Here is a 15,336-nt window from a genome sequence, read left to right as displayed (position 1 = left end):
TGATCTTGATTCATGCCAACACTTTCCGAATGGAGCAGTCGAGGTTCATAATTGACATGAAGCGAAGCATGAATCTTGATGTGAACTCTTAGGGACGCGAGAGCTAAAAATAATATTACACATTCAATTTCTTCTGCTTCGGGGAATTTAAATTCCTTCAATAGGTATCAGAGCCAAATCATGTCTTTAATTTTTGTTTTCTTACTTAAATTTAGATTTTTTGTGGGATTTAAATTCTTAATACATTATGAATGTATGTTGTTTTTGGCACTTGGATGTTTCGAAAATCGGCTTAGCTTCACTGCTTTATTTAGTCGATTTGTAAGGGTCCGATGTTTTCTGGGCATTTTATTCTTGCAATCGAGTCTGTAATAGTCTGTGTCACTCGTGGTGAGTTTCTTACTCTAATTTGGTGAAATTTGGAGCAAGAAAGAGAAAAACGGATGAAGAATTGAAGCAGAGGAAGTATTCTACCTTAGAGCATAAGCACAGCTCAATAATGTTGTGCATTACGTTGTAAGGCCGAATGCCCAACATAGATATGCTTAACAACAACGTTGCAACGCTATTGTAGAGGTAACGACATTGTATTCAACGTAAGGTTATGCTTTGGAAACTCAAAAGGCGGCGTAACAACATTGTGGCAATGCAAAAGCCAGCGTAGTGACGTTGGTGCTGAGCGTCGTTACGCTCCGAGGACCGTTCGCGCGGGCTTCATGCACTTCCAGATTATGGCTTCGAGTCTCCTGACATGTAGTTGAAGGTAGTTTTGTATTCTTTTAATTATTAATTTATAATAATTTGTGTTCATTAATTAAATTAATATAAGGGTTATATTAATTTAATTAATGTTTAGGATGTTGATTTTAGGTCCAATGTTTCTTTTATTATTTTGCACATGTGATGTATGATTTATTTAATTATATAGCATATAGTATGTCATATAGTATACAAATCCCACCATAGGATAAACATTTTTTTTCATGCATCATGTTTAATATAAGGGTTATATTATAAAGTTGCATGATTTAATTAAGCATGCTCATGCATCATATTTAAATATAATTGTTATATTATATGAATGCATGCATTAATAACATGTCTATGCATCATATTATATTTTAATTGTTATAATATATAGTTATGGATGATGGATGTATATTATGTATGTTTTCATTACTTTATAATATAATTGTTATGTTATGTAATGAAAATGAATATGCAGGAAGCATGACACTACTTTAGAAAAATATAATTGTTATATTTTTAAGTATGTCATTAGATGCATGTATAGGTTTTAATTATTTAATTAATTTTTATAAGTGTTATAAGTTAATGAAATTAGAATTAAAGTCTATAATCAAGAGTTGCATGAAAACATAGGTTAAATTAATTTTAAATGATTTAAAATTGATTTCACCTAGACCTATGTTAATAAAATTTCTAATGAGATTAGAAATAGGTTTAATCTTTTAATTCCTTTTTAATAGGACTAAATTAGATTAAATAAAAGTTTAAATTTATAACATAATTGTTTATAAGGGACCTTTGTCTAAGGAAGGTTCTGTCTAGTCTAGGGTATTTAAGCTGATGGAAACGGAACATCCCTACCTAGGAACTGACCTGGAAGGTGAATTCGACAAATATTTATAAGCATGTAATGAATGATTAAGGTTTATTAAAGTGTTTAATAAACAAGAATCATTATTGTTAAACTATCCAGTATAAGAGTTATATTGGGCCAATTTAACAATCACTTAGTCAAATTGGATTAGCCGGATTTTTTTAAGTTAATGAACCCTAGGTTTAAAACACTTAATGGGAGGAAAATGATGTATATGATATGTCAATTTCCTTTCACGTTTCTCCTTAAATAGTTCACACATGTGAGATCTATGCTTGGCCACAAGGCACCTTTATTTGTATCTCCCTTACGATTGATGTTTGCATAGGTCAATACCAAGGTGAATGGAGAGAATGTTTTTAATAATGGGAGAGGGGCGTGTGTCAACACATCCCACGGTCTCTTTTATTAGTTTGTTGTAAAGTTTCATGCTCAGCCTCGAGGCAGCTTTGCTTGTGTCCCCTTACAAATGACATTTGCATGAAATTTTACACAAACTCCATAAACGGATAGGACTTCTTTAGTTTTTGCCCCGATCGATTTTTCCCTACGGTTGACTCATTGGGGCGGAACTCTAGAATCTAAAATGAATAGTTACACTCACAAGAAATTGTTAAGTTAATCATTTCTAGACCGAATAATGGTGATTAATCGTTATAGGGATAAGAGTTATTCTGGTGTAATGGTTGGTTGAGATTGTCTTAATTCAATGAAGGGTAACTGATCACCCTATGGTGGCTTTTATCCTAACTCACTGAAGCATCATTACAAAATAGATGTCACATAAGGTATATTAGTTTTTTGCTAAATTGATTGGTTTTTTATGGGTAATGCCTTACTAACTAATATAAATAATTTGTATGTTTTCAGTAATCTTTCAAAATGACTAGCACTACATTGAACTTGTTAAGTGCTGACAAATTAACCGACGAAAATTATACAAGTTGGAAAAAAAATATATAAACACTGCACTTATAATAGTGACCTAAGGTTTGTCCTTGTTGGGGAATGTCCTCAAGTTCCCGTTGCTTGAGCATCTTGAAATGTTCGGGATGCATATGATAGATGGGTCAAGACAAACAGAAAGGCCTAAATGTATATCTTGGCCAACTTATCTGAAGTCTTGGTCTAGAAGCACAAATCCATGGTCACTACACGACAGATTATGGATTCGTTGAGGGAGATATCTGGACAACCGTCCACCTAACTCCGACATGATGCTCTTAAATATATCTTCAATGCCCGTATCAAAGAAGAAGCCTCTGTTCGAGAATATGTTCTGAACATGATGGTCCACTTTAACGTGGCTGAGATTAATGGATCTATCATTGATGAAGTCAGTTAGGTTAGCTTCATTCTAGAGACTAAGTTAGCTTCATTCTAAAGACTCTACCTGAGAGTTTTCTCCAGTTCCATAGTAACACTATTATGAACAAGCTAGATTACAACATGACCACCCTTCTTAATGAACTATAGACTTACCAGTCCTTAATGAAAGTCAAAGAGCATAAGGGAGAGGAAAATATTTTCACTTCCTCAAAGAAGTTTCGCAAAGGTTCGACCCTCTAGAACGAAGTCTATACCTTTTTTTTCGACACTAAAAAGTGAAAGAAAAAGAAGGGAGGTTGGGAAAACTAACACTGCTGCGACCTAGATGGGCAGGAAAGCCAAGGTTGCCAAAAGGAATTTGCTTCCATTGCTACCAAGAGAGACAATGGAAAAGGAACTATCCCAAGTATTTGACAGAAGAGAAGAAAGCCAACCTAGGTAAATGTGATTTCTAGTGTTGAAAACTTGCTTCGTGGAGAATGATGATTCAACCTGGTAATTAAATCAGGCACCACTAATCATGTTTGTTCTTCTTTCCAGAAAATTAGTTCTTAGAAGCAGCTCAAGACTGGAGAGACGACTATGTGTGTTGGAACTAAACAAGTCGTCTCAACTGTACTAGTGGAAGACCTACAATTACTTTTACATAAATCATATTTGTTATTAGATAATGTATATGTGGTTTCTGATTTAGAGAGGAACCTGATTTCTGTAAAATGTTTCCTTAAATAGAACTATTCTCTCAATTTTAATATAAATAAAGTATTTGTTTATAAAAATGGTGCTTTGTTGTTCATCAAATTTAGAAAAGTAATCTTTATGTGCTAAGGTTGTTAGCATCTAAGATCCTTCTTAATACTGAAATGTTCATAATTGCAATAACTCAGAATAAAAGATAAGAGGTTTTTCCTGAAGAAAATTTCCAACTTTGGCACCTAAGATTAGGTCACATAAATCTCAATAGGATCAAGAGGTTAGTTAAAAATTAACTTCTAAGCGAGTTAGAAGAAAATTCTTTACTAGTATGTGAATCATGCCTTGAAGGTAAACTGACTAAAAGCTCTTTTACTGGAAAAGGTCATAGAGCCTAAGAACTCTTGAAACTTGTACATTCGGATCTCTATAGTCTTATGAATGTTAAGGCAAGAGGAGGGTTTGAATATTTCATCTCTTTTATAGATGATTATTCTAGGTATGAGTATGTTTACCTAATGAAACACAAGTTTGAACCTTTTGAAAATTCAAAGAGTACAAGCCTAAAGTTGAGATTTCATTAGGTAAAACAATTAAGAAACTTCGAACTGATCGAGGTGAAGAATATATGGACTTGAGATTCTAGGACTATTGATAGAACATGGAATCATATCCCAACTCTCGGCACCTGGTAAACCTCAGTAGAATGATGTATCAAAAAGGAGAAATAGAACCTTATTGGACATGATTTAGTCTATAATGAGTTATGCTCGATTACCTTATTCGTTTTAGGGTTATGCAGTATAGACTGCATCTTATATTTTGAAATATGTTCCATCCAAGAGTGTTTCTGAAATACCTTTGGAATTATTGAATAGTCGTAAAAGTAGTTTTTTACGCCATTTCAGGAATTAGGGTTTCCCAACACACGTGCTTGAGGCTAATCCTAAGAAATTAGAACCTCATACAAAATTATGTCTATTTGTAGGTTACCACAAGGGAACGAGAGGTGGTTACTTCTACGATCCTCAAGATAATAAAGTGTTTGTGTCAACAAACATTATAGTTTTAGAAGATGAGCACATCAGGGAGTATAAGCCATGCAGTAAGATAGTGTTAAACGAGCTTTCCAATGAAACTATTAAAACTTCAATAAGAATTGTTGAAGAACCTAGTACATCAACAAGAGTTGTTAATGTCGATTCATCTAGTCATGTCTAGCTCAAGTACTGAGGGAGCCTCGCCGTAGTGGGAGGGTTGCGAACCCACCTACTCGTTATATGTGTTTAATAGAAACCCTGATCGTTATATCAGATGGCGAAATTGAGGATCAATTGTCCTATAAAGAGGAAACGGATCATGTGGACAAGGATGAATGAGTCCAGGCTATGGATCATAAAATGGAGTCCATGTACTTCAATTCAGTCTTGGATCTTGTAGATCAATTTGATGGGGTCAAACATATAGGTTGCAAGTGGATCTACAAGAGAGAAAGGGGTGTTGATGGTAAGGTACAAACCTTTAAGGTTAGACTAATGGCAAATTTTATACCCAGATTGAGGGAGTTGACTATGAGAAAATTTTCTCACCTGTTGCTATGTTAAAGTCTATTCAGATACTTCTATCCATTGTCGCATATTATGACTATGAGATTTGGCAAATGGATGTCAAGACTATCTTTCTGAATGGAAATCTTGAGGAGACCATCTATATGCAACAACTAGAGTGATTTATTTCTCAAGGTCAAGAGCAAAAGGTTTGCAAGCTTAATCGGTCCATTTATGGACTGAAATAGGCTTCTCGATCTTGGAACATAAGATTTGATATCATGATAAAATCTTATGGCTTTAATCAGAATGTTGATGAGTTTTGTGTTTATAAGAAAATTATCAACAGTTCAGTAGCTTTGTTAGTATTGTACATCGACGGTATCCTACTCATTAGAAATGATATAGGTCTACTGGTTGATGTTAAACAGTGGTTAGCAGCCCAATTCCAAATGAAAGATTTGAGAGAGACGCAGTTTGTTCTAGGTCTCCAGATCCTCAGGGATTGTAGGAACAAAACACCGACCTTGTTTGAGACATCATATATTGACAAAATGCTTATCAAATATTCGATGCAGAATTTCAAGAGATGTTTATTGCCTTCCAGGCATGAAATTATCTTGTCTAAGGAACACCGTCCTAAGACACCTCAAGAGGTTAAGAAGATGAGACAAATCCCCTATGCATCAGCTATTGGCAGCCTGATGTATGCAATATTATGTACTAGACCTAAAATTTACTATGCAGTTGGGATAGTTAGTAGATATCAGTCTAATCCAAGATTAGATCACTAAACAGCAGTTAAAGCCAACCTCAGTATCTTCGAAGAACGAGGGACTACATGCTTGTGTATGGGTCTAAGAATTTTGATTCTTACAAGATATACTGACTCTGATTTTTAGACTAATAAGGATTCTAGGAAATCCACTTTAGGATTAGTATTCACTTTTGATGGAGGAGTTATAGTCTGGAAAAGCACAAAACAAGGTTATATAGCTGACTCTACCATGGATACACTTTTAATAAATAGGTTTAATAGAATCTAACTATAGTACTTAAGTATCTTTTTTAAAAAACAATGTATGGCCTTTAAACATGTTTGATCCAACCACTGTTCTAGCAATGCATATTGACCGTCCGCCAGCAATTATGAGAAAATTCCTCAATCTGTTTGATGTGTTGGTTTGTATGTTGTGTTTGAAGTTGATTTTGGGAGAAAGAGAAGTTATTATAACAAAATCTAATCTTTTTTTCTATGGTAAAAGAGATTATGATTACCATTTCTAAATCACATTTTCATTTCACACGCTTTTTAAATTTTGTTATATACTAGTTTATAGATTCTCCTAAAAGTAGATACAATATTTAATAGAATTTAAATTTTAAATTAATCAATTAAAATCTAAATTTTATTTTATATATCTATTTTAAATAATTATTTAATAATTATAAATTATAAAAAATAGTATTAAGTCAATTTTAGTTATTATATCTAAAACACGATAATTTAGTATTTATTTACCAAATAACCAATTTTTTCAAGTATAAAGTTGAAATTTACCAAATACTAATATGCTTCATATTAAAGTTAATTTAAAAAAAAAAAATAGTTGCCAACTATTATTTTAAAAACTACAACAATCCCAACCATAATATAAGACATCATTGAAACATAGAAAAATTCATATAAAATAGTTGGGTAATGTACAAGGAATAAGGATGGAGTTCATAGTGCACTTGGAAACTTAATAATAATAATAATAAAAAATAAAAAAAAAAAAAAAGAGAAAGAGGCATATTTAAGAATTTTATTTGTATTGAATTATACACTTCCATTTATATTCTTTAATCTATATCTATTTTGTTTAATTCTAAATAAATCAATGTTGATCTCAGGTTTATTACTATAATGGTTTGGAAATTATAGTATTTTGCTATGGAGGAGAAGAGTTCATTCCTATTAATTGGTATCAAATCGGTCTTTGAACTATTCTGAGTATTTTCATGCATATGTGTCACTTTATGTTGATTTTGAATTGAGTTTTTGAAAACAAAATCAATTTATACTCTAAATGTTTGGGGTTGTATCAATTAAAACCTAAATTAACAATTATATTAATTTAAATCCTAAATTCAGTAAGTATATCAATTTCTACTTTCTACTACGTTCTATATAGATATTTATCATGTCTTATACTTATATTAATTAAACCTTTAAATTTTCATTAGTGAATCAATTTAAAGTTCTCTTACTTAGCTTAAAGTGAGTTGCTAGCGGTGTACTAACAGGCTTAGCATACTTCATATTTAACCTTTCCAGCACTCGTTCAATATACTTCTCCTGGGATAACCACAATTTCCCAGGTTTCCTATCACAAGAAATCTCTATATCTAAGATTTGCTTTGCAGGACCTAAATTTTTTATGTCACTCATTTCTTCAAATTTTGAATCATATTTATATCTTGTCCAACTATCAACATATCATCTACATATAAAAGAAGAATGATGAAGTTGCTTACAGGGGACTTTCTAAAATACACACAAGAATCAGCTTAATTCGATTATAATCATCGCTTATCATAAACGAATCAAATTTCTTGTGTCACTACTTTGGTGCTTGTCTAAGCCCATAAAGACTCTTCTTCAACTTGTAAACAAGTTTATCCTTCCCTTTTTTTTTTCAAATCCGTTAAGTTGCTCTATGTAGATCTCTTCATGCAAGTCACCACGTAAAAAAGCAGTTTTTACATCTAATTGCTTTATCTCAAGATCAAGACTTGATGCTAATCCCAACACTGTTCTGATAGATGTCATTTTGACCACTGGAGAGAAGATTTTATCAAAGTCAATGCTCTTTTTCTGGTTGCATCCCTGAACCACTAATCTGGCTTTGTACCTCACTATCTTCTCACCATACTTCTTGTACTTGAAAACCCATATGTTTTTCAATACTTTCTTGCCCTTTGGAGGCTTCACTAGCTCATAGGTTCCATTCTTTTCTAAGAAATTTATCTCCTCCTTCATTGTGCCAAGCCACTGGTCTTTTTCATCATGAGACAAAACCTATTGATAGTTCTCTGGCTCTCTATCTTCACTAACTAGAATGAACTCTGAGCTTGGATAACTTGTTGGAGATTTATGCAGTTTGATGAACTTTCGAGCCTAAATATCCTCCACTTGGGGAATAGATTACTCCCCCCTCATGAACTTTTCCATGAATCACTTTTTCATATGCATCTTCCTAATGAATTTCTTCATCAGATGAAGACTCATCAAGACCATCATCATCAATATGATCTAGTATATTACCATCAAGTTGTATCTCACCAACATCATCATGTACATTATCAGCATTCTCATTTGTCAGCTGAACAACAGAAGAAGTAGAAGTAAAATCATTAGTAGTATCAAAATACAACTCTGGAGTAGAAATGTGATCTCAATTTCCTTACGTAAGTAAGTAATTAAGGGAATTAACTAAGTATAAGTTAAATCCTATGTTGAAGAGAAGGAAAATTCAAAGTGTTTGAATAGATTTTCTTTGAGTAGCTTTGAGTTGAACCTTAACTAGTAAAAATTTGGCTAAGTATGAAGTAAAAAAGAAACCATGCGTTTGGTGTTAGGAAACATTAACGCATAAGGCTCTAATGAGGCTAAGTTGGTAGAGGTTATAAGAGATTAAGCCTTGAAGCCAAGTGTAGCCGAGTGAAGAAAAGCTATGCATTGGACAAGGTATGCGGAAACCAAGTTTGGAGGTTAGCATACATGCGGCAGAATCAGGTGTGCGTGAGCATTGGCGCTAGGCGTTGGAGTATTATGCACGCGGACAATCGTGTAGCTACATGCGGTGCTAAACGATGCGTTAGACAATGGTGCTACACGATAAGCATAGGTGCTAGACGATAGCACTAGAAGATAGCGCTAAACGATGAGCTTAGGCACTAAACTATAAGCATAGACGCTAGACGATGCGTTAGGCATGAGCGCTAGGCGATAAATGCAGATGCTAGATGATGGCACTACACAATAGGCGTGAGTGCTAGACGATGGACGTAATGCATTAGACGATGAGATCAGCGCTACGCGATGAGCGACAACGAGATCGTTGATAAGTGACAGTGAGAGATCACAAAACGATGGACTATGCGATGAGGCAAAGCGTTATGCGATGAGCGCAAGCGCTAGACAATGAGCGACAACGAGAGTGTAACGACTCGACTCCCTAGGACTTAAGTTAGGCCGTTACTAGACACATGCATGCGTGGAACTTAAAATGACACTCTGTTGTGGTGAAATAAATGCTAATTAAATAAGGTAAATTTAAAAGGCTTATGCATTTAATTTCAAATATAAAAAACAACAGTAGGGTACCCATAAATCATAAATGATAATAAATAAATCTAGAAGCGATTCTAAATAGTAAGTTTTAAACATCAACACTGAAAGCTAAGAAAAACATGAAAAGGAGTTTAAATCTCATGAACGGAAGCATAAAACTGGTCCTAGTGGCTCGATCATGAATTTCACTTGTCATTCGCCGGCACGTCCCCACTCTTACCTGAAACATAAACATAAAGAAAAAATGTGAGTATAAAATACTCAGTAAGTAACCCCACTACTGAGGTCAGGCTAGACATCCATGTCCTCTAGATGCCTACCTCTAGTGGAACATATAAACTGCTCTAGTCCTCATGGGACACATATATACATGAAAAACTTATTTCTGCCTACCTCTAGTGGAACATATAAACTGCTCTAGTCCTCATGGGACACATATATACATGAAAAACTTATTTCTATCCTACTGTAGTTGAGTATGTCCACTACTTCTAGTAAGTCCCGTAGGACCCACAATCTCTGGTGAATCCTGAAGGAAATACAATATCTTACATACGCATGGTTATGTATACCCCTCTTTTGTATACACATCAACCCACTTAATGTGTACCTCTTTTATACACATAGTTACGTATACACCTCTTTCGTATAAACGTAACCTACTGAAGGTGTACCTTTTTCATACACCTGGTTAAGTTCTACGCATGCATGTGTTTAGTAACGGCCTAACTTAAGTCCTAGGGAGTTGGGTCGTTACAGATGGTATCAGAGCGGAATCTCTCCCAGTAAGATGTAGTTCAGGGACGAACCAAGCGGAAGTTGGTGGGCATGTAACGACTTGAGTTCAGAAGAGGTACATGAATGAACCGGTATCACATACGAATGAGAGGGATCCTGAGGACATGAAAGTATGATTAAGAAAGGCTTAAAAGAATTAAAAGTTACTACCTATACCAACAAAATGTACCTTCCTTTTCGGTGGTTCAGTCATAAGAACTACAAAGTTAAGCGTGCTTAGCTTGGAGTAGTCTTATGTTGGGTGACCTCCTGGAAATTTTTCTAGGATGCATGTGAGTAAGGACAAAGCATGCTGAAGGAACCATGTTGGTTTATGGGGACAATTTTCACTTCTAAAGCATTCAAGGCAAGGGAGGAAGGGACAAAGAGGGTTGGATGATAAGCGATAACGAGAGATTACTAGACGATGAGCTGGCATGCATTGGTCAACAAAGCATGCTGAAGGAACCATGTTGGTTTATGGGGACAATTTTCACTTCTAAAGCATTCAAGGCAAGGGAGGAAGGGACAAAGAGGGTTAGATGATGAGCGATAACGAGAGATTACTAGACGATAACGAGAGATTACTAGACGATGAGCTAGACAACGCCTATAAATAAGGCTTTTCAGTACCTAACTCGAAATTCTCTTCAAAGGATATTAGGAAGAGTGTATGAGAGCTAATTGGGAGGAGACTATGCGTTGATCAAAGAGGGCATGCATTGGTCAAGTGGCTCCAAGAGAGGAGATGTTTGTCGGACAGTGAGGGCATGAGAAGCAGCAAACCAAATTGTTGAAGGAAGTGTCTCAAAATAAGGCTTGGAATGATGAGTAATATAAGTGTGAAGTTGAATCTGGAATTTAAGGTTCAAAAGGGAACCCAAAGGTTCCTACCCAACCAAGGTGAATGATTATTCTACTATTTGTATGATTGATTTCTATGTATATATGTATGACTATATATATATAGATTATTTTTTAAATATTGGCATGATTGAAAAATTTGTTTTTTCTGGATTTAATTGTTGTTGCGTTGTTGTCATAATGTGTGTGCAATTGCATTTAGAAACGGGACTTGTATCGGGATATTGTTAGCATGCTTTGGGGACGTCTGGCTAGGATTTTCAGGGAATCTGGTTAGGATTGTCAGCGTACCCAAGCATGTCTAGCAGGAGTTGTCAACATGTGCACATTCGACGGGTTATAAGGTGTTAAGATTGTGTCCACATTAGTCATTGTGGGTTATTCATGGAGAGTACCCGGGGAAAATACATGATCATGCCAGAGATGTCTAGCTGACAGGCTGAGGAGGTTAGATTTTATATTATGTGATTATTGTTTGATTGTGGAATTGTTTTCCCAAAAGTGAATTTATAAAGTCAAGCTTATTTTCATATAAAACTACTACTCACTGAGCTATGTAGTTCATGTTTTCCATGTTTTCTTTTCTTCTCCCTCCCCCCCCCCCCGAGGTAGCGAAAGGTGAGGAGTTCCAAGGTGTTGCTAAGGTCAAGGTCTGCTACGACACAGCCACACTACCAGTTTTAGAATTGTTGATGTAAAATTTATGGTTTAAGCCTAGGGGTTGTATAAACATTATACTGTTTATAATAAATGAGTTTGGCCAAACAATTGTTGATTACATCTTTGGCTTAAAGTTTATTGAGTGTAGAAAGGTTTAGATGGGCAATAGGTATCAAAAAAGAGTGGTATCTACGGTCCTCATGCCTCCCCTCGGGCTCAAGAGGCGGGCTTGGGGCGGGGTGTGACACCTTGTACTAAGAAGATCTGCACCTTTCTCATGCTCAAAGAATAATGCATCTCTACTTCTTACTACCTTTTTCTTTTCTAGATAATAGAGCCTATAACCATACTTTTCATCCTCATACCCAACAAAAGCACATGGATTGGTCTTCGAATCAAGCTTTGATCTTTGTTCCTTAGGCAGATGCATGTATGACTTACTGTCAAAGACTCTGAGATACAAATAAGTGGGATCATGTCCTTTCCATGATCTCTCTAGAATGTCTAGACCAAGAGGATTTGATGGAGATCGATTAATCAAATACACGACACATTGCATTGCTTCACCCCAAAATGTCTTAGGAAGATCATGCATTCTAAGCATACTCCTCACCTTCTCCACAATGGTTCTGTTCATCCTCTCAACAACTCCGTTATGTTGTGGTGTGCCAGACTCTGTCTTCTCATGTCTAATGCCATGTTGTGAACGATAATACTTGAACTCATTCGAAGTATATTCACCACCATTGTCATATCAAAAACATTTCAATTTTCTTTCGGTCTCACTTTCTACCATGACATGAAACTTCCTAAAAATCTCGAACACTTATCTTTTTTTCTTCAACATATACACTCAAGTTTTTCGAGTAGCATCATCAATGAAAGTGACAAAATATTTATTGCCACCAAGTGACTCTACCTTAATAGACCTAAAAATATCAAAATGTATTAACTCCAATTTTCCTTGCCTTCTGGTGAACTTCCCAGAAAAAGAAACTATATGTTGCTTACCTGCCAAACAATGATCACAGAGGTTAAGAGAAAATGTTTTATCAACAGGGATAAGAGATTTACCTGCCAACAATTTAATCCCCTTGTCACTCATATGCCCTAGCCTTTGATGCCAAAATTTGGAGAATTCTTTTCTTCTACTGCATTCAACTCAGAAGAACATATGCTCAAGTTTGTTTTATATAAAGAGCAACATAACTCACCTCCAGCAACTATTATTGAACCCTTAGACAATTTCCACTTACCATCATAAAAGGTATGTCGAAATCCTTCTTGATCAAGGACATTTGCAGACAATAAGTTAAGATATAAATCAGGAATAGGACGTACATTCTTTAATGTAAGTGTGCACCCAATACTTGCCTTCACACAAATATCACCTAACCCAACTATGTTAATTGAGCTCTCGTTTCCCATCTTCACACTACTAAAATCACAAGATTGATAGTTCATGAAATACTTTCTTTTGGGAACACAATGGTATAAAGCATCTAAATCTACCACCCATTCTATGTTTGAACTCTTTACATGATGACACTCACAAGTTGCACAAATCAAGGTGATAACATTATCACTCTGAGAAATAATTGTTGTAGTATTTTTATCTTCTTCCTCTTTTTGTAAGTCTTGCTTTTTACTTTGTTATTTCTTCCAACGATAGCAAAACTTGGCCAGGCTTGACACAGTAATGACATATTCTAGTCTCTTTGTCACTAGACTTAGACCTTCCTTTTGAGTTACCACAGTGTTTATGTCTCTTACTCTTGTTTCTTCCACAATTCTGAGCAACAAGAGCATTTGAATTATCAACTCCCATCTTCTTTCTTCTTATCTTCTTATTGAACATGTTTTGTTTGATAACATCCAAAGACAAAACATCTTATGGAGCAAAGTTATTAATAGTCACAACCAAGGTTTCCCCACTGTCCAACAAAGAACTCAACAAAAATAAAGCCTACAATTCATCATCAAAATCAATCTTCATAGTAGTCAGCTTATTCATAATATCCGAAAGTCGCTCAGATGCTCAGAAACCGACTTCCCGCCCTTCAATTTTAAATTAGTTGTTTGATTAAAGAAACATTGTTATGTGTGGTTTTCCTTTCATAAAGACCTTCTAATTTCATCCACAACTCAATCCTTAGACACATGGTTAAAAATGCTAATATCAACCCACTGCCTAATAGTCGTCAAAGTTTTTCTCTTTAAATTTTCCCAATCTTTTTCTTCCATTTTCTTTGGTTTTGCAAGTTTAGGAAATGTGTCATCTACTTTTGTGGTTGTTTCAATTGGATCAAATAAATCTTTGCAATATAACAAATCCTTCATCATCAATCTCCAAATGGAATAATTAGTTGATGTCAATTTTATCATTGAACTACCTCCACCATTACTAGTAAACTCCATAGCAATGATTAAGTTAAAACCCACTCTGATAGACCTAAACAATATAACAACAACCCACTAGGATCTCTTCCAAAACAATCAACCAGATAATTGTTCTCTAAAATACCACAAATAAATCAACGAATAATCACCAAACAATCAATCAAACAATTGACAGCAATAGACCACAAAATTCTGAAAGATTAAAAATAAATGGCACACACGATTTATATATGAAAAACCCCTTCGATGTGAAGAATAAAAACCACGGGACTTGTGAGGAGTCCACCCTTGTCAACTTCTCTTATTATGATAAAATTGAGGCAAAAAACAAAAATCAGTCATATAAAGGTTCACTATCCACTAATACGATCAACACTTGAGAGATAAAAAAAAAAAAAAAGAATAAAAATCACCTAGTTTTATAGGTTCTATTTGGCAATGATTACGGATAAACTAGAGCTCCAAACAACGATCTAACCATTCAAAACGAGACCCTATGTGTCCCAAACAGGTTGGCCAAATTTCAACACGGGCAATTGACAATTTTGTAGAAGCTAGTGTTGAAAAACCGAAATGTTGTCTTTCTCTCCGATTTTTGCTTCTTTTTCACCCTCTTTTTCTTTAAGTCATCCCCATATCACATAAAAGAAAATCCAGGGCTTATGGGCCAACCCAAAAATTAGTCCCAATTGGACTCACAAAACACAAGTTTAATATTAAACTTACTTGTGCAACAAATGGGCTGGACACCCACAACAATATTTACCTTTAAAGATCGCCATGCATTAATTTTTATACACGAGATTTTATAAAAATCTAAAGCTAGAATTGATTCACTTGAACAAAAAGGAGATTTAAAAAAACCCTTGCTTTTAGAAGGGTATCAAATGCCCTTTGACATGGGCGTAAAAAAAGCATGTGAATTACCTTTTTCCATGTCTCATCTTTGAAACCTTGTACCAAATAAAAGCTTTTATATTCCTTCTCCATTTTTGCACTCATTTCTCATCTCCATTTTTTTCTTTATCCTTAACGGCCTCTTAGAACTTATTTGATAACGTTAATTTTTCATGTTTTTTGTTCTCAATTTTTATTTTTTAGAA

Source organism: Benincasa hispida, chromosome 3, assembly GCF_027475165.1.
Source record: "Benincasa hispida cultivar pf3 chromosome 3, pf3_genome.v1.1, whole genome shotgun sequence".
Taxonomy (NCBI): domain Eukaryota; kingdom Viridiplantae; phylum Streptophyta; class Magnoliopsida; order Cucurbitales; family Cucurbitaceae; genus Benincasa; species Benincasa hispida.
The sequence above is the reverse complement of the archived record's forward strand: the minus strand, read 5'-3'. Positions refer to the sequence as shown.